The sequence below is a fragment of the Mauremys mutica genome, chromosome 3, assembly GCF_020497125.1.
Source record: "Mauremys mutica isolate MM-2020 ecotype Southern chromosome 3, ASM2049712v1, whole genome shotgun sequence".
Lineage (NCBI taxonomy): Eukaryota > Metazoa > Chordata > Testudines > Geoemydidae > Mauremys > Mauremys mutica.
In genome coordinates, this window is record NC_059074.1 from 155332059 (window position 1) to 155354025 (window position 21967).

At 42.8% G+C, this 21967-nt stretch overlaps 1 protein-coding gene and 1 non-coding gene across 2 annotated transcripts in view; both read left to right on the forward strand.

Annotated features, from left to right (window-relative positions):
• Window positions 1-11087: 11087 nt before the first annotated feature.
• LOC123367723 lies at window positions 11088-11192 on the forward strand. The gene has a single exon (XR_006578608.1). It is a non-coding gene; the product is annotated as a U6 spliceosomal RNA (small nuclear RNA).
• Window positions 11193-11383: 191 nt separating this feature from the next.
• LCLAT1 (lysocardiolipin acyltransferase 1) overlaps window positions 11384-21967 on the forward strand; it is a 223294-nt gene continuing 212710 nt past the window's right edge. The window contains exon 1 of the mRNA XM_045010360.1: window positions 11384-11533. The gene's annotated coding sequence lies outside the window, so the exon portion shown is untranslated. The remainder of the gene's footprint in view (window positions 11534-21967) is intronic.

The following is a 21967-nucleotide window of genomic DNA, read 5'->3' on the forward strand; positions in this document are numbered from 1 at the left end:
AACCTATACTTCTATCCAGGGCTCTCCAGTTCTTGAACTTCCTGAACTTACTGTTTCTCTGGCTGCTTTCTTTTGCTAATGTTTTTGTGTCTTAGTTTCATATCTGTTTTCAGGTCCTTTGGCAAGATCCAGTCTCTGTGATCGGTAAGCTTCATTATATGAATTTCTGGAAGCACCTGATCTGCGATATCAGTAACTGTTTCACTTGTAAAGACAGATGCACAACAGTATCTATTGACTCAGCTGTTTGCTTATCTTTCTGAAATTCAGGCTGTAATAATCAGAGAGGATGTTTGTGACTTTTGATCCCCAGGCTATCTCAGGGTAATATCCAGCCATATCTCTCAGGCTAAGGAAGGTAGAGCTCTATTGGTAGCTAGATAATGACCTACATTCTGCAGAAGATAGCACTTTCCCTTCTGCACCATTTCTGAAGAAATAACCCATTCTGGTACTGGTCAATATCTTGACCTCTTAATGTTACACTGCTGCCATGTTTCATGCCAAAAGTGGCTGCATTTGAGTGATGAGTGAATTCACTCCTGTGACAGAGTGCTGGATTCTGATCTCATTTACAGTGGTGTCAGCCTGGAATGATTCCCATTAACTTCAATGGTGTCACTTCAAATCAGAATTTGGCCCATCATCTTTAAAGCTCTTTGGGATCCTGAGCAATGAAATGGAAAGTGACTGTTTCATTATAATGGATCCATTTATTCTGTAACAAAACAAACTCTCTTCTCACACTTTTTTGTTCTCATTCTCACAGCCAATTATTTAGAGGGGAAATGATGAATCACAGAAATGGTTTTATACTTTTCCTATATGACCACCAGTAATTTTCTAATGGCATAATCTAATAGCGAATATTCCCCTAAAAGGGCTCTTGGAAGCCCCATAATAGGACATGTGAGACTCAAACTTAAAAACTAAACACATTGCCTCAAAACTTGCATCTGCAAATTGTTGTATGTCCTGACCCCTTGCATTTGCACATTCTATCATGGGCATGCCTTTTGTAAGGAATAGTTAGAAGTCTAATTGCTGTGCATTTGTGTGTGCAAGTTTGAAGCCCTTTTCTAATTTTGCCTTTCAAACCCCACTGGACAAAACATTAAAATATGTATATACTGGAGGAGCAATCCTTCATTGCCTGGGAGATGTGTGGAGGACTTAATAGGTCTTTTCCACTTCAGAGTTCTATGATTCATGACAAATGGAATTTCTTAGTATTTGAAACAGGAGAGGGACAGATTTTAAATGACCAGAAAGGGCTGCAGTGTAAAACCTTTGTACTATTTTTAAAAAAATGCAGTGCAGGATTTTATTGCCCTTGCTGAGAGTCTAATAGCAACCAATTTAAATAAACATTCCTGAATTAAACCATATTCTCTTAACAATAGAGGGTGTGTGTGTGTGTGTGTGTGTGTGTGTGTTGGCGGGGGGGAGTTAAATAAATGTTCAGTTATTTTATTGTACTGCCTCTCACATGTATACCTGCAGATGCCTTTCTAATCTGATAGCAGAAGCACTAGACTCATATTGCTTTCAGACTCTGGTGTATTCATTATCCCACCTGTTCCAGTCACTGGATCTGTTGTACAACAAACAGTGGATTTTATTGTTTGTTCCTATGCATGGTCTAGTGAACAACAATCTTATAATGTCTCCAGAGATATGCACCTTCCTTATTGGCACCAGAAAGATTATACCAGATTACATTAGTGCAGGCTTCTAGCACAGTAAGGGTGATCATGGCCTTCCCTGTTTTGAATCAGTGATGGCTCTTTACTCACTGCTGTGCTGATGCCTTTGAGTCAGTTTTGATGTCTCCAAACTGGTTAAATAAATTTTGGATATTTATGTTATAGATAGTTAGGCTGGAAGAACACAATTTGATAACTCAGTTTGCATATCCTGGGAGATTAGTTAATACTTTTGTTTTGAAATGTATAACATAAGGAGGGTAGAGAATATTACTGCTTTGTATTGTGGACATCATGGAAAAGGTGAGTTTTCAGGAGTAATTTAAAAAGGTGAGGGGAGTGGCTTCACATACAGGGGACAGTGTAAAACAGGCACAGAGATGCCTTTAGGGGAAATGGGTCACAGGCACACCTTTACATCTTTGATTTCTTGACAAAACCGGAGGTGGGGATAGTGGGTAGTGACCAAGGGCCGGGGGGAAAGACTAGTTTGGAGGAAATGGTGCAGGGGCAGAATTATGTGAGACCTCGAAGGTGAAAACAAGGAGTGAAATTCTGGTTCTGCAGAAATCAGTATCAAAACTCCTGTTACTTCAGTAGGGCAATGATTTCTCCCAAGATTTAATTTAACATAATGGAGAAAGGGGAGGCAGTGGAAATCTTCAGCAAGGGGGCAACATGTTAATTCACCCTGGCTACCAACTTTACATTGCAACTAGAACGGTCCTCTGTCTGAGGCTCTCAGGTTTCACCCCTATGATGAACTATAATGCTGTGCCACCTAAACACACACTAGTTATAGTGTAAAAACTCTCCTTCCCTGGGCTACTAAGGGCATCATTCTCATATTCTTTCTGTGCTATTTGTTTGTTTTTTCTCATGTGTGGATGGTGAAGCTACAGAAGTCAATTTCATTTTTTATTTGTGGCCTGTTTCACTTATGATTTCTCATGGGCTAGCACAATTTGTAATTCAGGATCATTTATTAATCCCTCCCAAATAAGTTTTCATAGAATATATTTTTCAATGCATAGTAAACACACTCTCCCCACCATGCTCTATTTATGTGTTTATTAAAAATTAAATCTAGATTCAGGACATTAATTTTTTAACCTTTGAACAGGTCTAAAACTTCCTTTCAGCTCCAAACAGCTTTACATTTGTGGGGTGAAGCCAGTACTTTAATATTATTGTAACAAAGCCATTTGAATTATACATGCATTTCCAGTCAGTTGGATCCTTCCTTTTTGCTGAATACCAAAAATTCTTTTCTTGCCCTCGCTGTTGTCTTTGGCTGTAGAAATTGTACTTTCCATTTTCACAGAAACCGTAAGGGCATTACAAATGCATGTATAATTTCTGAGTAGATATTTTGGTTTCTTATGCAACAGCTGCACTAATTCATATTATTGGAAGCTAATAGTTTTTAAATTATTTAGAATTAGCACCGGGTACATTTACAAGTCATCTAGGTGCTTACCTACATACCCTGCTTTCTCAATTGGATATGACCTTCTACTTCATTTTCTGTAACAAAGTGCTACTGTAAATTGTTAAAAATCTGCCCTGTTCTACCTCAGAGGTGGCATTTCAATGTGGTGGATAAAGCAATACCTATACAAACAGTATGAAATTTCTCGGGGATCCTAAGGATGAGAGACAGCAGGAAATTATTTTAAACCTTCCTGGACAAATTGTTTTCCTCTCAATTATAGACAAAATCCTGATTTCAGTAGGAGTTTTCCAAGTCAGGACCTTTGGAATTGGCCCTCTAATAAGACATTTATAATACTTTACATTTTCAGACTATATTATGAACATCAACTAACCCTGACACCACTCCTATCAGGTACTTAAATGGTTATGTTCCCATTTCACAGATTAGAAAATGGAGACACACAATCGTTCAGTTATTTGGCCAAGGATACACAATGGGTAAGTGGCAGAGCATGGGTTAGCACGTGAGAAATCCTGACTCTCAGCCTTGTGTTCAGAGGCCACAATTGTTAAGATGTTACAGCCATGATCATAAGGCAACAAAGTAACTTGGCAAGCACTTTCTGAGAGACTTACTAACCCATGGGAGCAGGGATCTGTTTTGTTCCACAGGCTTGATCCTGAGAGGGGCTAAGCGCTTTCACCCAGGGTCACTCCAAATGAGGCCCATGATGATCTGTGACCTTCCCTGTCTAACAAATACCAAAAATAATACTTAGATATGGATTAGACATGTCCCAACTCCCCATCCCTTACACACAAAGTGAATATAATGTTTAGGTAATGAATTTCTTACACTGTTTAATGTTCCTGACTTTTTATAGGCAGCATTTATCTGCCATAGGTACATATTTGAACCTGCCCAGGAGGCCTATAATTAGTCACCTGTGTAATCAATGGTTGAGACTTGCATTGTAATCAAAGTGTATGTGCCTTTGAAATCATTCTGTATATATCACTTCTTTCCTTAGCTATTTCGCTCTACCACTTCTCATACTACAGTTTGTCATCCTCTCGCTCTTATTTACACAATAAATAGACATCCATTTAACTCGGCAATAAACAGACACTGAAGGGACAATAAGATCTTACGGTGTCCAGGCTCTTGGGTGGTATTCCTACCTCTGCCACTATCCTACTGTGACTCTGATTCTAAGCAGTGAGGCACTGAGCATGTCTTGATTGATGCTGAGCACCCACAACTCTCTGTGATTTGAGAGGGAGATGAGGGCACTCAGTGCCTTGCAAAATCAGGCCCTATGTGTCTTAGGAAAAGTCACTTATGTGGGAATTTTCAGAAGTTTGTGTGTGCATAAGTGGCCTGCTGAGTGCTCCAGCTGAGGCTCAGAGCTCATGTTTAGGCACTTAAGATTTTCAGAACAACTTGTTAGTCATGTCCCAGTCTCTTGAGAAATATGGGGACTGAGTGCTCCCAGAGGGCATGTCTGGAGCATGGTTAAGGGGCAGGCCACTCAATCAGAATTTTCAAAACTGCTAAGAGGTTTGTGCTCCATGTGCTCTGCCAGATGCTGCTGATCTAGTAAACCAGCCTTGACTGACACACAACCAAACACTGTTGCTTGGCAGAGAGGTCTTGAAGAAGGATTTAGAAGAGTTGGGTAGTGGCATTACAATTTAGAAGGGTTGTGTGAGAAGCTGAAGAGGCAGGCATTGTTTCCAGAGTGGAGGAGCGAACATGAAAAGAGAGAAGACAGGCAGGGAAGAAAGAGTTGTGGTTGTGTAGGGGAGAACATTTTATCAGCTCCGAAAGCATTTCGAGACTTCAAATGGGTATTTTGTCAGTAAAAAGTGCAGCGTTCCTATCCAAAATGAGTAGAGATGGAATTCCAACCGTTCCCTTTTTTTGGCTGAAATTCCTAGAATGTCAGTTACTAGTAAACAATACTAATATTAACTTCCCCATTGTCATCTGTAGATCTCAGAATGCTTCACAAAGGAAGGGATGTAGCAATATCCCAGTTTTACAGATGAGGAAGCTGAGGCCCAAAGAAGTGATGTAACTTGCCCACACTTTCTCAGCAAACTAGATCAAGTTGCTTGGATTTTACTAGATTTATTAATTTTGTAACATAAATATGTGTGGGTGGAAGGAATAAATGAAGGTTAATTAAGTCACAGGACAAAGAAAGGCACTAATGGTCTGTACATTAGAATATGAAAGTATTGCCAGTTTCATGGAAAGTTAAGAATAACCATCTCCAGTAGTATGTTTTAAAATACTACTGGCAGTGGAAATCATTATATGATGATTTTTATATTTCTTTTGTACTTGACAGACTGTTTTATGGCAGAATCCATGCCTAATAGTAGCAGGCTTCCTTTCCCCCCCCCCCCCCCGCCACGCCCATACAGCACTATGGGGCTTGATTAATTATTGTCCCCGTCCATTTTAGCTGAGAACTAATTTAAAGAAAGTGTGGGGAGGAGGGAGGGTTATTAATTCCCAAAACTTTTTTTTACATTAGCAGGCTCATGGAAACCAGACTGGTTCCATTTTCTTTTCAGCCTTAAACCAAAGCCCATAAAAGTTTGAGGATCCCAGTGAAAAACTATAGAAACATATTTGTTTTTAATGGAATGATGATAAAAATCAAGTGATTCCCATAGTGAAGAAAACTGTTTCCAGATGAGGTGGAAAATATGGAATGTAACTTATTTGGGAGGGAGGAAAAGAGGGAGGGTGGTGGTGGGAAGGTAGAGACAAGGACTGTGAGACAGGCTTTAAAAAAGGGACATACTCACTTTTCAAGGACGCATGAGTACCTATGTGATTCATCTCCTTGTATTGCCAAAATAGGGAAAGAACAAGTTAAAGAATATTTAGATAAGATAGATGTATTCAAGTCAGCAGCGCCTGATTTAAATGCATCCTAGGGTACTTCAGAAACTAGCTGAAGCAATCTCAGAACTATTAGCAACTGTCTTCAAGAACTCATGGAGACTGGGTGAGGTCCCCGAGGACTGGAGAAGGGCAAACAGTACCTAGCTTTAAAAGGGGGAACAAAGAGGACCTGGGGTATTATAGACCAGTCAGCCTAACTTTGATACCTGGAAAGATTCTGATACAAATTATAAAACAATCTATTTGTAAGCACTTAGAAGATAATAGGGTTATAAGGAATAGCTGGAATGGAGCTGTTGAACAAATCATGCCAAACCAATCTAATTTTCTTCTTTGATAGAGCTACTGGTCTGGTGGATGAGGGCGGCGGGGTGGGAGGGAGGGAGCAGTAGATGTGATCTATAGAATAACAGAAATGTAGGGCTGGAAGAGACCTGGAAAGGTCAAGTCCAGTCCCCTGCACCAAGTAAACCTAGACCATTCCTGACAGGTGTTTTGGAGGCTTTTAAATAAAAGGTTGGAGAATGATGGGGATTCCACAACTTCCCTTGGAAGCCTGTTCCAGAGCTTAACTACCTTTCTAGTTAGAAAGTTTTTCCTAGTATCTTGATTTTTAGTAAGGCTTTTAAAAACCATTTTCTTACTGTTGTTTATAGAATCACCACTGAAGCATAAATCTGAACAGTAGTTCCTAATGAGATCTAGATCATACCCCACCACGGAAATACCTGCATCATCATCATCACTCCCATAACCACATTGGTCTGCATAGGGACCAGAAAACTCTGCAAAATTCCCTTTGCAGAATTTCCTCTAAATGCTTCTGATGGGGAAAGAAGGGTGGTACCCCCCCCCCAAAAAGGTAATATTTAGCCTACCAATCTTATGGATCCCCTGAGATTTGCACAAGTCTGTTAGGGGTACAGAGTCCTATTTACAGAGATGGAGCTCAGTGTATGTTCTAGGCTTTCTGTGGTTATGTCCCTGCTTCTTAGCAGTATGGCTCCTATCCTCATGCGAATTTGTTGTTGGAAGGTTGTACATGCAGGGTGGGCTCCACACATTGGCCCAAATCCTGCCTCAGGACCATTGAACCATAGAATCATAGAAATGTAGGGCTGGAAGGGACCTTGAGAAGTCATCAAGTCCAGCCCCTGTGCTAAGGCAGGACCAAGTAAACCTAGAACATCTCTTAAAGGTGTTTGTCCAACCAGTTCTTAAAAGCCTTCAATGATAGGGATTCCACAACCTCCCTTAGAAGCCTATTTGGAGCTTAACTATCCTTATAGTTAGAAAGCTTTTAATATCTAACCTAAATTTCCTTTGCTGCAGATTAAGCCTATTACTTCATGTCATATCTTGGTGGACACAGTGAACAAGTGATCACCATCCTCTTTATAGCAGCCCTTAACATAACTGAATACTGTTATCAGGTTCCCCCTCAGTTGTCTTTTCGCAAGACTAAATGTGTCCAGGTTTTTTAACCTTTCCTCATAGGTCAGGTTTTCAAAAGATGTTATCATTTTTGTTGCTCTACTTTGGACTCTCTCCAGTTTATCCACATCTTTCCTAATGTATAGAGCCCAAAACTGGACATAGTATTGCTGCTGAGACCTCACCAGTACCAAACAGAATATGACAATTACTTTCTGTGTCTTACTTATGACACTTCTGTTATTATAGTACACCCCAGAATGATATTAGCCTTTTTCACAGCTGCATCATGTTGTTGACTCAGGCTCAGTTTGTGATCCAATATAACCCCCAGCTCGTTTTTAAGCAGTACTACCACTTGGCCGATTATTCACCATTTTGTAGCATGTATTTCATTTTCCTTCCTAAGTGAAGTACTTTGCACTTGTCTTTATTTAATTTCATCTAGTTGATTTCAGACAAATTCTCTAATTTATGAAGGTCAGTTTGAATTCTAATCCTGTCCTCCAAAGTGCTTGCAACCAGCTTGTTGTCATCTGCAAAGTTTTTATAAGAATACTTTCACTCCATTATCCAAGTCATTAATGAAAATATTGAATAGTGCCAGACCCAGGACTATTCCACTCCATATGTCACCCCAATGTGATAGCGAACCATTGATAACTGTTCCTTGAGTATGGTCTTTCAACCAGTTGTGCTTGTGGTCTAGATTAAGTTACTTTAAGGTGGATGCACATTTCCCTAGTTTGCTTATGAGAATGTCATGTGGGACAGTGTTTATAAGCCTTTTAAAAATAAATATCTCATGTCTGTTGCTTCCCTCTTACCCACTAGGCCAGTAACATGGTGAAAGAAGAAATTATGTTGGTTTGGTATCAGGTGTTCTTTACAAATCCATGCTGGCTGTGCCTTATAACCGTACTAACCTCAGGTGCTTACAAATGGATTGTTTAATAATTCATCCCAGTATCTTTCCACATATTGAAGTTTTTGACTGGTCTATAATTATCCAGCACTTCTTTGTTCCCACTTTTAAAAGATAGGTATTATGTCTGCCCTTCTCCAGCCCTCTGGGATCACACCCATATTCTCGACGATAATTGCTCATGGTTCTGCAATTGTTTCAGCTAGTTCTTAAGTACCCTGGGATGAATTTAGTCAGACTTGAATATACTGCTGACTTGAATATACAGTCGAACCTTAGAATTACGAACTGACCGCTCAACTACACACCTCATTTGGAACTGGAAGTATGTAATCAGGCAGCAGCAGCAGCAGAGAGAGAGAGAGACACACACACACACACACACACACAAAATGACAGTACAGTACTGTGTTAAAAGCAAAGTACTAAAAAAGGGGAGGAAGCAGTATTTTTCTTCTGCATAATAAAGTTTCAAAGCTATATTAAGTCATACTCAGCTGTAAACTTTTGAAAGAACTATAATGTTTTGTTCAGAGTTACGAACAACCTCCCGCTCGCAGCTCGCTCCTTTCTGTCCCCTCCCCACAAACCCCCCTGCCTACACCTCTCCACCCCCTTCCTTAAGGCCCCCCCCCGTCTGCCGCTTGTGCTTCTACACCCTCTCTGCCTCATTCCCCTGAAGCCCCCTCTGCCCCTCTCCATCCCCTGCCTCCCCCACCTCCCGCATCCCCTCCGCCCTCCAGCTTGTGCCTCTCCACCCTCTCCCCTGGAGAGATGTGAGTGAACGGCAGGATAGGGGTCAGGGGCTTGGGGGAAGAGGCAGAGAGGGAGCGGGGCCTCGGGGTGGAGCATGGGCAAGGCCACGGTCTGGGTGCTGGTGGCTCCCCACCTTCTTGGGAGCTTCCGGCAGCAGCGCTCCAAAGGTGGCGGTCCAGCGCACCTCCAAAGGGAGGTGTGCTGCATCCGATATTTCTTGCCCCGTTTGGGGAGGTTTAGCTGCCCCAAGTCTCTTATACCCACTGCCCGTGCTTCCAGAGGTAACCCAGACTGAATCTGTGGGTTGGATCTCAATAAGGTTTGCTATAATTTTACAGAAGTCAGTAAGATTGAGACTAGTGGGGGAGGGAACCCCCCCCCATAAAGGAGGAACCACAGACTGGAGGCCAAATATTTTCAGGAGGTGCACTGCATTATTGCGCCAAAGACGTGTGTGAGCCTAATGGCTACGCTAATTGTCAAGTTTTCTTTTCTTTCTTCTTTGAAGTTGTGTCTGTGCTCAGTAGTATGGATGCTGAAACAACTGGTTACGTAATACAACTAAATGTTTTATTTAATTGTCAATATAATATCAAGGCAAGACTATGTAAAAGCAGAAGATCTCCGATTGTCAGAAGTCCCAATCTCTGTATTTATTTTGTAAGGTGGTGTATATATTTTGAGGTTTAGGCCCTGTGTTATGGTCTTCAGATTAAAGGAAAATAACAAATCTTTAGTTAGTGATGTTAGTCTAGTTAGGGTGTATTGTAATGGCTGTGCTGTAATAGGTTTTCTTTTTGTAGTGTTGTTCATAAAAAGGAATTTGAAATCATTGTGTGTGTGCGCGTGCGGGCATAATTATCTTATAGTAAATTATCTTCTTAGGTACTCGATTCCTAAGAAGAGAAACAAAGTGAATCTTCCTGTTATAATTTCTACTTTTAGTATGTGATCCCTATAGAAAATCTGTCTGTGGTTTCTTGCACAGATAGGAATTCATGGTCTGTGCAAATATTTTGTCAGACAAGAATTCTGTAGCACAGAATTGGTGAGTAAATTGACTCGCCTCCCCTCTACATAGGTAACATTCAGAATGCATATGCATTTCAAGGGCAGTCGCTCCCTTGGTGTCTCCCTTGGTACCTAATATCCTCACAGAAGTCTCATAGGCCTAGATCCTCAAAGGTACAGTATTTAGGCTCCTAACTTCCATTTATTTCAATTTATTTCAGAGGAATTTAGGAACCTAAACACAGGGGCCAAGTTCCCAGGGGGTGCTTGACTCCTGCCCTGCTCCACTCCACCCCTTCCCACAAGCCCTGCCTCCTCGCCCGCTCCACCCTCCCTAGTGCCTCCTCCACTCCACTGATGAGCTGATCCTGGTGGGTAGGAGGTGCTGGGAGGAGCTGCAGATTAGTGGGGCTCACTGGTGGGTGGGAGGGTTAGGAGGGGAGGGGGATGAGCTGATCCCTGGGGCTGCCAGGTTGGCATCTTATGAATCTAAAAGCCGCTGAGGATCTGGGCCCTGCCATCCAAATCCATAAACCCAGGCTTGTTTGGACAGTCAAATCCACAGCATGGCAGGGAAGTTTGGGTCTGAGTGTGTCATTTTGCTGAGTGGAAAGAAAGGCAACACTTTTCTCTCCCCTCCTTCCCAGTGCCCATAGAAATCTATCTCCTGGCAGTACCAGGGTTTCATTTTTTATACTGAGGCTGCATTGCCAACTCTTGTGAGTTGAGGGGGAGTCTTGTGGTGCTGGGTGATTTTCCTAAAGCCCCATCTTCTGGAGTCAGGGGATGGGGTGAGACTCGCAGCTTCCATGAAAGCGTGGAGCCCTGATGGTTGTGGCTCAAAGCGGGAAACTGTGACCCCCCCCCCCCAAAGGCAAAGATAAACAGCCCGGAGTGTTGTTTCTGACAGGTCTACAAAATTGGAAGGAGACGGAGAAGATTAGCATGGCCCCTGCGCAAGGATGACACGCAAATTCGCTGTTAAGACAGGCCCATGATTGCTGGCGGCGGGCTTGGCGCGGCACGTTTCAGCGCTCGGGTGTGTTCGCCAGACTCAGCCTGCGGCAGCCCGGCTCGGGCGCTGGGCGCTGCCCCTTTAAGCAGGGAAGGGGGAAGCCCACGTTTGACACAAGTGGCCCGGAAGTGACCCCTGGGAAGAGGTCGGAGGTCAGGGGTGGTCTCGGGGAAGATGGCGGCGGCCCGGCGTGTCTCCCACCCCTCGCGGCGGCCCGGCCGCGGTCACCGGGCCCCCGGCTCCATGCGGGGCTGAGCCTGAGGGAGTGAGGGGGTTGGGGCGGGGAGCCCCGGGGGCTGCGGCCTCCTCCCGCTGCTGCGGCTCAGGTAAGGGGACCCCCCCCCGGCTCGGATGTGGGAACGGGGGTCGGTGCTGCGGGGCGCTCCGGGCGGCACCGCTTCGCGGGGTCCCGCTGCTGCGTGTCCGGCACGTCCGCTCTGCCCCTGTCCCGTGACACTGCCACTGCTAGAGGGAGACCCCCGCCCCCGGGTGCTCGTCTCCCCGCACCCCCCGGACGCCTCTGCCACGCTCTTTGCGTGCACCCAAGTGACTCACGGGTGTGGAGACAGCGCCCTGGAGTTGGGCTCCGTGGGGAGGGGATGCTTGATCTAGACAGTCTTATTATTTATTCCCTGCTGGTTTTATTTTCACGTTTTGCGCACCCTGGCTTTTTATAAGCAGCTCTTAAAACTATTTGGATTTCATACTAAATCTCAGTCGTATGTTGATTTTTTGTGGCTTTTGCAAATTTAGCAGAATAAGGGGCTGTGTTTTGTACAGCAGTGAGCAAGGGGTCTGTGATAAGCAGACAGACTTTAGCATCAGTGAGTGTATTTCCAGGTAGGTGTCCAACTGCTCAGTTTATTTGTTTCCTTCGTATTTTAGTCACATGTCCTATCATCCAGATTTCCCCTTATACTTGATTTTTTTTATCCTCTTAGTTTTGGCTTATTAATTTATAATTACTGTCTACTTAACCTTATCTGCAGACATATTTTCCTTTAGGCACATTCTCTTTAGGAAGGCTGCAACCTACAGAGACGCCACATGAAGAAATGTTGAAGGAGAGAGAGAGCTTGAAATTAAATGGGGATACAGTCTATATTTATGAAATTTAAAAAAACAAAAAACCTTTGGTTTTTAATATTCTTATTTCTGACTGTAGTTTAAAGTAATAAACTGAAGCTTTAAGTTTACAATCTTTTTTATAGCATCTGTTCTTCCAAATGAATTAAAAGCACTTATTGTGATTTACAGTGTATATAGAGAGATAAGTTACAGTTTCCCATGTTTGTGTTGCCTTAGACATACCAACAGGGAAGAGAAAAATGTCTCAAGTACTATGACGGTTATTCATTTAGTTCTGCTCACTTGCAAAATCTCCATTGACCATTTTTGTGTGGGGGTGGGTGGAGTGCTGATCAGGTCCCAAAATAAATAAGGCATTTAAAACAGCAATGTCTATTAAACACATAAAAACTGTTTAAAATGTTGTTAAGGTTGCGAAGTCAAGCACTCAGAAGTTAGGAAATGCCAGAATTAATGTGCAACTTTAATTCAGCCCCCATGTGCATATGCATTACGATACAGTTTTAATTACATTATCACAAACTATTTTTTCCACAGGAACCCTGCCTTATTCAGTGCACTGGATGGAAGGTACTTATTCAGTGAGCAGCTACTGAATATTTTGTTTTAACCTCACGGTTCAGTGTGCGGCCTGAAGCCTTATTTACTACCCTTCATCCAAACCCTGCTCTGAAGACGCAATTAATTAACGCATCGGCTTTTCTGTGGTGTTCGTCACTGTAGTATCTGAGTGATTCACAAACATTAATGAATTCATCATCACAACTCCTCTGTGAGGATGGGGTAGTATTATCCCTGTTTTATAGGTGGGGAGCTGAGGCACAGAGATTAAGGTGAAAAGTTTCCACTATTTTTGAGTACCCGATTTGAGATACCCAGGACTTGACTTTTTCCTAATACTGAGTATTATTAATGTTCAAAGCACACCACTAATTAACTTCAGTTACTTCTGTGAGTGCTCAGCACTTCTGCAAATCAGACGCTAGCATCTCACGTTGGGTATACAGAAAATGAGTTACACAATTAGTGACTACCTGTGAAAAGTTTGGTTTGAATAACTTGCCCATCATCACATAGGAACTCTATCATAGGAAGGGATAGAATCTAGTTCTCCAGTGCATTATTCAGTTGCTTTACCTATGAGACTGTCCTTTCTGTTCCTGCAATCTCCTGCCTCATTCACGGCAAACCTTCCAACACGTCATATTTGCACCCTAGCTGTGGCCCCACGAAGTTGTGGGAACTCCATGTCAGGCTTCTCCTGGCACTAACCAAGATGGTCATCCATCACTCGAGGCGGAGGAAACTTGGACGGTGAGAGGGGGGATAATCTGTGACTGCAGAGCCTGTTTCTGCTCATGTCTCCAAGCAGAGTTTGTCTGGGCAATGTCCACTGACTTCTTGAATGCCTTTGAGGGGCAGTGGGCACTGTCTGGGCTTCTCTGCTTGGTGTCCCCCTCTGGATCCCTGATTTTTATAGTATGACTTTCAGTCCTGATCCTATTTTTTCTCTTGTTGTCCCAAGAAATGAATTGTGGCCTGGGCACAGTGGTTCCTCCATCTTAATTGAGGGGGCAGGCCTTTACTTATGGTTGGGCCTAGATCCACCTGCTCCAGTGGAACAAATAATACACGGGTCTATAGTGAAGGAGACTGATTTATCCCCACAGCAGGTCCATCCTGTGCACTGAATAAGGTAGGGGTTCTATGGGGGGCAGTAAGTATGTGATCAGATAATTAAAGATTCCCCCACCCTGTTCCCCTATGCTGGTTCCTAGTCCAAATGCATCCCCATCTCTGGTTCCTAGTCTGTGTTCCTTCCACCCCCATTCCCCTCTCAGATCTTAGTCCCAGCCTCTTCTTGGTTTCCATTTCCATCCCTTATTCCCCCCTCCTTTACAGAGTCCTTACCCAGCTAGTTCCTGTTTCTCTCCCCACCCCCAGTCTTAAGATACTTCTTTTCCCAATCTGCTGTCGCCCTCCTCTGATCTGACTCTTATGTGTTCTATATTCAACTCAGTGATTTGCTTCTTCCTTGGACACTGTGGGTTTGGGGGCAGGTGGTAGGGAAATGAGCATCAGTTCCACTGCCCAGCTCCATCCCGGACCAGGAAGGTCCAGCATTAGCCCTGGGCTGGAGACGACATAGTCAGTTACTGTGTAGGGATGGTGCATGCACAGTCTGCTCAGTGTTAGGAGCTGAGAGAAGCTTGAGATGCTCAGTGAGGATGATATCTTTAAAGATTTTACCTGCTAAAATCAAAGTCCTACTGATGACTTGTGGTTGTGTGTATGCAGCGGAGGGGTAGGACTCATAACATCCCAGTTGCAGCCTTAAATGTGGAACCATGGCATTGGGTCCATAATGTGTTTTAGTTTGTCTTCTAAATGATTTGGCAGGTCTTGAAAAGTCTGCACACCAGTGATGGTGTGGGAAAGTTTGAGAATAAACTATCAATGTAAGCCTTCATTGAAAAACAAGTTTCTAGCCCTAAGGATTGTGAATAAAATATTCCAAAGGTGACCAGATTCATTGTTGTGTTTCTGGATATGCTCACAGTTCTCTCTTACGTAAATTAAGCTTTCATGGGATAAAAGGGAAGGTCCTTTCATGGATTGAGAACTGGTTAAAAGACAGGGAACAAAGGGTAGGAATTAATGGTAAATTCTCAGAATGGAGGGGGGTAACTAGTGGTGTTCCCCAAGGGTCAGTCCTAGGACCAATCCTATTCAATTTATTCATAAATGATCTGGAGAAAGGGGTAAACAGTGAGGTGGCAAAGTTTGCAGATGATACTAAACTACTCAAGATAGTTAAGACCAAAGCAGATTGTGAAGAACTTCAAAAAGATCTACAAAACTAAGTGATTAGGCAACAAAATGGCAAATGAAATTTAATGTGGATAAATGTAAAGTAGAAGCAGCAAAGAATCCTGTGGCACCTTATAGACTAACAGACGTTTTGCAGCATGAGCTTTCGTGGGTGAATACCCACTTCTTTGCACATTGGAAAAAATAACCCCAACTATACATACAATATGATGGGGGCTAATTTAGCTACAATGAGTCAGGAAAAAGATCTTGGAGTCATCATGGATAGTTTTCTGAAAATGTCCATGCAGTGTGCAGAGGCGGTCAAAAAAGCAAACAGGATGTTAGGAATCATTAAAAAGGGGATAGCGAATAAGACTGAGAATATATTATTGCCCTTATGTAAATCCATGGTACGCCCACATCTCGAATACTGTGTACAGATGTGGTCTCCTCACCTCAAAGATATTCTAGCACTAGAAAAGGTTCAGAAAAGGGCAACTAAAATGATTAGGGGTTAGAGAGGGTCCCATACGAGGAAAGATTAAAGAGGCTAGGACTCTTCAGCTTGGAAAAGAGGAGACTAAGGGGGGATATGATAGAGGTATATAAAATCATGAGTGATGTTGAGAAAGTGGATAAGGAAAAGTTATTTACTTATTCCCATAATACAAGAACTAGGGGTCACCAAATGAAATTAATAGGCAGCAGGTTTAAAACAAATGAAAAGAAGTTCTTCTTCACGCAGTGCACAGTCAGCTTGTGGAACTCCTTACCTGAGGAGGTTGTGAAGGCTAGGACTATAACAATGTTTAAAAGGGGACTGGATAAATTCATGGTGGCTAAGTCCATAAATGGCTATTAGCCAGGATGGGTAAGAATGGTGTCCCTAGCCTCTGTTCGTCAGAGGATGGAGATGGATGGCAGGAGAGGCCTGTTAGGTTCACTCCCTCTGGGGCACCTGGCATTGGCCACTGTCGGTAGACAGATACTGGGCTAGATGGACCTTTGGTCTGACCCGGTACGGCCATTCTTATGTACTTATGTTATGTTCTCATGGTACCGAAGAGTAAAAACTCATTCATCCTGCACATGCTTAATATTTTTTTGGAGTAGGAAGAATCTTTTTTTCTACATTATAAAAAAGCAAAGAAGGCCACAACCTCTCTTCTGTCAGGGCAAATTGAACTCTTTAGAGCTGCAGGAAAACCTACAGTAGCACCTCAGAGGTATGGATACCAGAATTACGAACTGACTGATCAACCACACACCTCATTTGGAACTGGAGGTACGCAGTCAGGTAGCAGCAGAGACCCCTCCCCCCCCCCCCAAAAGCAAATAGAGTACTGTTAAACAGGGCTTTGGAGCTGTGGGCCAGCTCCAGGCAAAAACTTCAGCTCCGGAGCAGTGGAGCTGCCTCCACGCTCCCGCTCCGGGGTCCGCTCCAAAGCCCTGCTGTTAAACATAAACTACTAAAAAAATAAAGGGAAAGCTTTAAAAAAAATGACAAGGTAAGGAAACTGTTTCCGTGCTCGGTTCATTTAAATTCAATTGGCTAAAAGCAGCATTTTCCTTCTGCATACTAAAATTTCAAAGCTGTGTTAAGTCAGTGTGCAGCTGTAAACTTTAGAAAGAGCAACCAAAACATTTTGTTCAGAGTTACGAACGTTTCAGAGTTATGAACAATCTCCTTTCCCAAGGTGTTTGTAAATCTGAGGTTCTACTGTCTACACGCTTATTTCCTATTCTCTCCTGAATGCAGTGTGAAGCGAGCCAGCAAGACTGAAGACACAATAGACTTGTGGGGCATTAAGGAATGCTTGGGTAGCTTGTTGCATATTACTTGTAAAATGAGAAGAAATCTTCTTAGGACCTTCCCGAAGTCAGCTTCCTCTGATTTCTCCAAGCAGGAGAGGCTGTCTTGGAGCACAGGTCTGTGTATCCCAGCTCTGGGTGGGTGTTGTGGTGTGTGCAGAGGTGATGATGAAGAAGAAAAAACACTTCAGATTAAAATTCTTGGGTTTCTGTGTATTGAAAACAAAATTTACAAAACCTTTAGACTTTGCCCACCACTGCTTGTGGTCACCTAACACTTTGTCTTTGCTCTACTGCATGAGAACATGAAGTGAAACTAACCATAAATGGATGGTCTAGTTTTACTATTCAAACCAAGTGAAATGGAAAAAGCCAGCAAACAGCATCAGTAGTAAATAGGGCCAAGATATTTTTTTAAACATGGATGCCCATTACAATTAAGCTCTTAAATAGAGCTGTGTGAAATTTTTTGCAGTTTATTTGTTGAAAAATGCAGTTTTTGATCAATCAAAACTGATTTGCAGATTTGACATGAATTCATTCGCTCTATAGATTTGGTCAGTTTTTTTTGTTTTTTTTTCAGGCTAGAATCACAGGGGGAAGTAGGCACCATTTACAGATGAACTCAGTAAGAGGAGCTGCTCGCTACCTCTGAAAATTGGATCCAAACTGCCTTATATCTCTGCACTCTGCAAAACTTAATTTACACCTTACAGTGCCTCCTATGAGTTAAGAATTATTTCCATTCTGTTACCTTATGAAACTGGTGGTGATAAATTGCAAATTTCTCTGTAATAGGTGTGGCTTTGGCTTTCATAAGAAATTTAAGTAGCTTTTGGAATCTGATTTTGTAAAGTATTAGTATTTAGATCCCAAAATTGAGTCATTAGTTTGGGAAGTTGAATTTATAAACTATGTTTTGTTAGTTATGGGCAACAAATCAATCAGTACATGCTGCCTCTGCTTTATTTGTTTTAACTAAAGCATTTGATAGTTAATCTGCTAATCCAAAGTCTACAAGATTGAGTTACAAGTTCAAGAGTATCTGAAAGAACAGAGGGTAAATATAAATCTCATGTGATCTGGCTTTCTGCTTGGTAATAAAGCAGTTCCTCAACGATACATTTTGGAAACTCTGTTTTATTTATTTATATCTATATATATATATATCTATATATCTATATAAGCACTCTCTCTCTTTTTTTAGGCTGTCATCTTGTTAACACCTAGCTTTAGTTACAGCAGGGGTCGGCAACATTTCAGAAGTGGGGTCCTGAGTCTTCATTTATTCACTCTAATTTAAGGTTTTGCGTGCCAGTAATAGATTTTAACATTTTTAGAAGGTCTCTTTCTATAAGTCTATAATATATAACTAAACTATTGTTGTATGTAAAGTAAATAAAGTTTTTAAAATGTTTAAGAAGCTTCATTTAAAATTAAATTAAAATGCAGAGCCCCCCAGACCAGTGGCCAGGATCCAGCAGTGTGAGTGCCACTGAAAATCAGCTCACGTGCCACAGGTTGCCTACCCCTGAGTTACAGTATTCCGCTGACACTTGATTTATTCTTTTGGCTCCCTTTATAAGAAACATAAGACTCTATGGTAAACCTTTAAGAAACTTCAGTGTGGTTTTGAGAATGTATAAAACTGCTTGCCCCATTTCATACAGTAGAGTGTTTGGAAAACTTACATGTAAAGAAGCCCTTCTCCTGAAGTATACATTCTTAAACGTAGCTAAATAATTCTAATCTGAGTTTGCTCTTGATATCAGCCATCTTGCAAAAAAGTGAGATCTTATTTAACATCAGCAATAGCAGAGAAGTGTGAAACTAAACCAATTCTATCCTACTTTAAACATGATCTAACAAATCTAATCATTGCAACATTTACCGTTGTAAGTGATGCAGCATCATTAAATTATGGAGGAACCAGATTTAGGGTTGGTCTATACTACACAGTTAGGTTGACATAAGGCAGCTTACTTTGACCTAATTGTGTCAGTGTCTACAGTACTGCCTTGTCCTACCGATATAAGTGCCCTACTACACCGACATAACTCCAGCTCCATGAGAGGGGTAGGGCTTATGTTGGTGTAGAAGTGTCTGTGTAGACACAGCATTACTTAGGCTGTTGGCTGTCTTGTCAATTTCATGGCAGGAGCCAGGGGGAGAAGCCCTTATACAGCTCAGAGTTATGAAATTGACAAGGCTGCCCAGCTCCCAGCCGGGAGCAGATGGAGGGGGGCAGCTGGACCCCATTCACCAAGGGCAAGAAGCCCTGGGTGGCTTCCCCGCCTCCAGACGGGAACTGCTCAGTGGGAGGCAGCACACCGGGAGTCTGTGGGGCAGCTGGGCTCCTGGCAGGGAGCTGCCAGTGGAGCTGAGAGACAAGGCTCTCAGCTCCCCATACTGCCCCTCTTAAGTCGGTGGAAGTGCTCCTGGTCAGGATGTTCACCACCTACCCAAGGAGGTTAACCACCTACCCAAGGAGGTTAGTGTGGACATGCACCACTGCAGTAATTACTGTGGTGGCTGCAAGTCAACCTATATTAGTTTCTAGTGTAGACATACCTTTAGTCTCTTGACTTTTGTCTTGCATATTTCCAACATCACTCTTGTTGCTTTTCAGTAACACTACAAATACTCAGCCCTAGGCTCAACAGTATTAATTAGAACTAAGGCTATGTTTTAGTCATGGGTATTTTTAGTAAAAGTCACAGACAGGTCATGGGCAATAAACAAAAATTCACGGCCCGTGACCTGTCTATGACTTTTACTATATACCCCTAACTGAAATTTGGGCCGGGAACCACAGGTGCTCTGGGGGCGGGGTGGCCCGGGACCCCCACTGGTATTGGTGTGGGGAGGGATGGGCTTGCAGGCTTCCTACCCAGCTCCGACCAGTATGTACCTGCAGCTCTTAGGAGGAGGTGCGGCCAGGGGAGCTTGGAGTGCTGCTTCCACCACAAGTGCCAGCTCCGCAGCTCCCAGTGGCTAGGAACTGCAGCCAATGGAAGCTGCCGGGGCGGCACCTGCGGTTGTAGGCAGCGCACAGAGCCCCCTGGCTCCTCCACCTAGGAGCTGTAGGGGCATGCTGTTGGGAGCCAGGGACCCACCCCAGGTGAGCACCGCCCTGCAGCCCAATCCCCTCCCTGAGTGCCCCCCGTCCCACAAACACACCCAAACTGCTGCAGCTGCTGACCCAGGAGCTGTCCAGCTTGGGCAGCCCCTGAGCCAGCCGCATCAGCCGCTGCAGAAGTCATGCAGGTCATGGAAATTAATGGAATCTGTGACCTCCCCTTATGTTTAGATTGCCAGCTAGTTCCCATTATAAAATATTCTTTGAACTTTTTTTTGAGAAACTCTGACACTTCCCGTATTTGCAGCGGCATTTTGAAAGTTGGCATGAAGAAGCTTCTCTAGCCAGAGGGCTGCTTTTTCTTTGTCCCATGAAATTCTGTGTAGGTTTAGCTGAGTTGTAAACTGCTAATCTCTATTTCCTTCCTGTCAGTTACGTTCCTCAGGAAAATTTTGGCATATGCCAAAATAATTATTGAACATGAACGTTCTAAAGAGCTGGGACTATTCTGCTTCCAAAGCAGTAGCAGCAGCACTCACTTGGCAGTTAATGAGTTTTTGGTATTTGTTTCTAAAGTTGTAAATATACCCACACGATTGATGTTATCTGTACTTAAAGGTGCATAAATTAGATTTAGTTGTCATATTGGTGATTTATGCTTTTTTTAAGCATTTATACTGGATGAGTCTTTAGTGAGTTTTGTGTGGTTTTTGTTTTTTTATAATGAAAAAAACTAAGTAAATTTCACATCTTTTTTCCCACTTAAATGTTATTTTAGGAGAATTCTTGCTTGTTGCTGACTCAGTACAAACACAGTGGTAACTAAAGTTGAAATTTGCTGTGACTAGTCCTTCTGACACCTTAAAAAATCCTCCTGTGATGACATAGTCTCTGCAGAAGCACATTTATTATAGAATTGTTCAGCAATAAAATCTTTAGAATTTGTTGATAATCAATTTATCTTCTTGCACTAGGAAAAAAGATGACAAATGTTTATGCTTAATTGTAGAGTCCACAATTCAGAAATAGACCAAAAAGAAACGAAGGTGAATTTGCTGCTTGTGAAGGTGGGGCCCTAGTACTGTTGACTTAAAGCAGGTCCAGTGTGGACAGGCTTCTCACAATCTTGCCTGTCCTTCAGCTCTGTCAATTCCCGTTCAACACCCTTGCCATCCTTTAGAAAACACTGCAATTGTTATTTCTGCTTATGTTATGAACTTACCAGACAATCAGGGTTAGCTCTCGGATAGGTGACCTTCAAATAACATATAGACGTTGCAATAAGTAATATTGGTAATTGGGTATGTGGCACTCCTCCCTCTGTGGTGTTCTCCTATTACGAAAATAGAGGGCAGTATGCTGCTGGAAATGCTTTTTTTCCCCCCCTTCTGACATTTAAAACAGATCCTGGTTGCTTGGAGTGACTAAAGAGTCCATGGCACCTTTCATAAGAATCAGGATGTTGGCGTTGGTGGTGTTTATACTAGAAAACTAGGAATAATTTTTGAGCCTTTTTAAAAAATCCCATGAACCTGCATAGCCCTCCTTGCTATCCACAATCTGTGAGAGAAGCATGGAACCGTCACAGCTCTGCGCTATTGTCAATAGCATTGCAAGTATAGGGTGCATGATACTCTGGTATTGGTAGAGCTGCAAGAGGAACCGCATCAGTGGGGAACATGACTTTTTTGCCGAGGACGGATTGCTGTGGGAAGTAGCGAAAATCAGTTCAAGGTAGTTGGTACTGTTCATAGAGCAGCTGCAGTGTTGGAGACCTGCTTCTGGGCCCGAAAAATGAGCACTGTCTGGTGGGATTGCATCATAATACAGGTTTGGCCCAACAAGCAGTGGCTGCAGAACTTGCAGATGTGCAAGGGTACCTTGCTGGATTTGTGTGTCAAGCTCACCCTGGCCCTCCACCTCATGGATACCAGAATGAAAGCTATACTGGCAATGGAGATGTGCA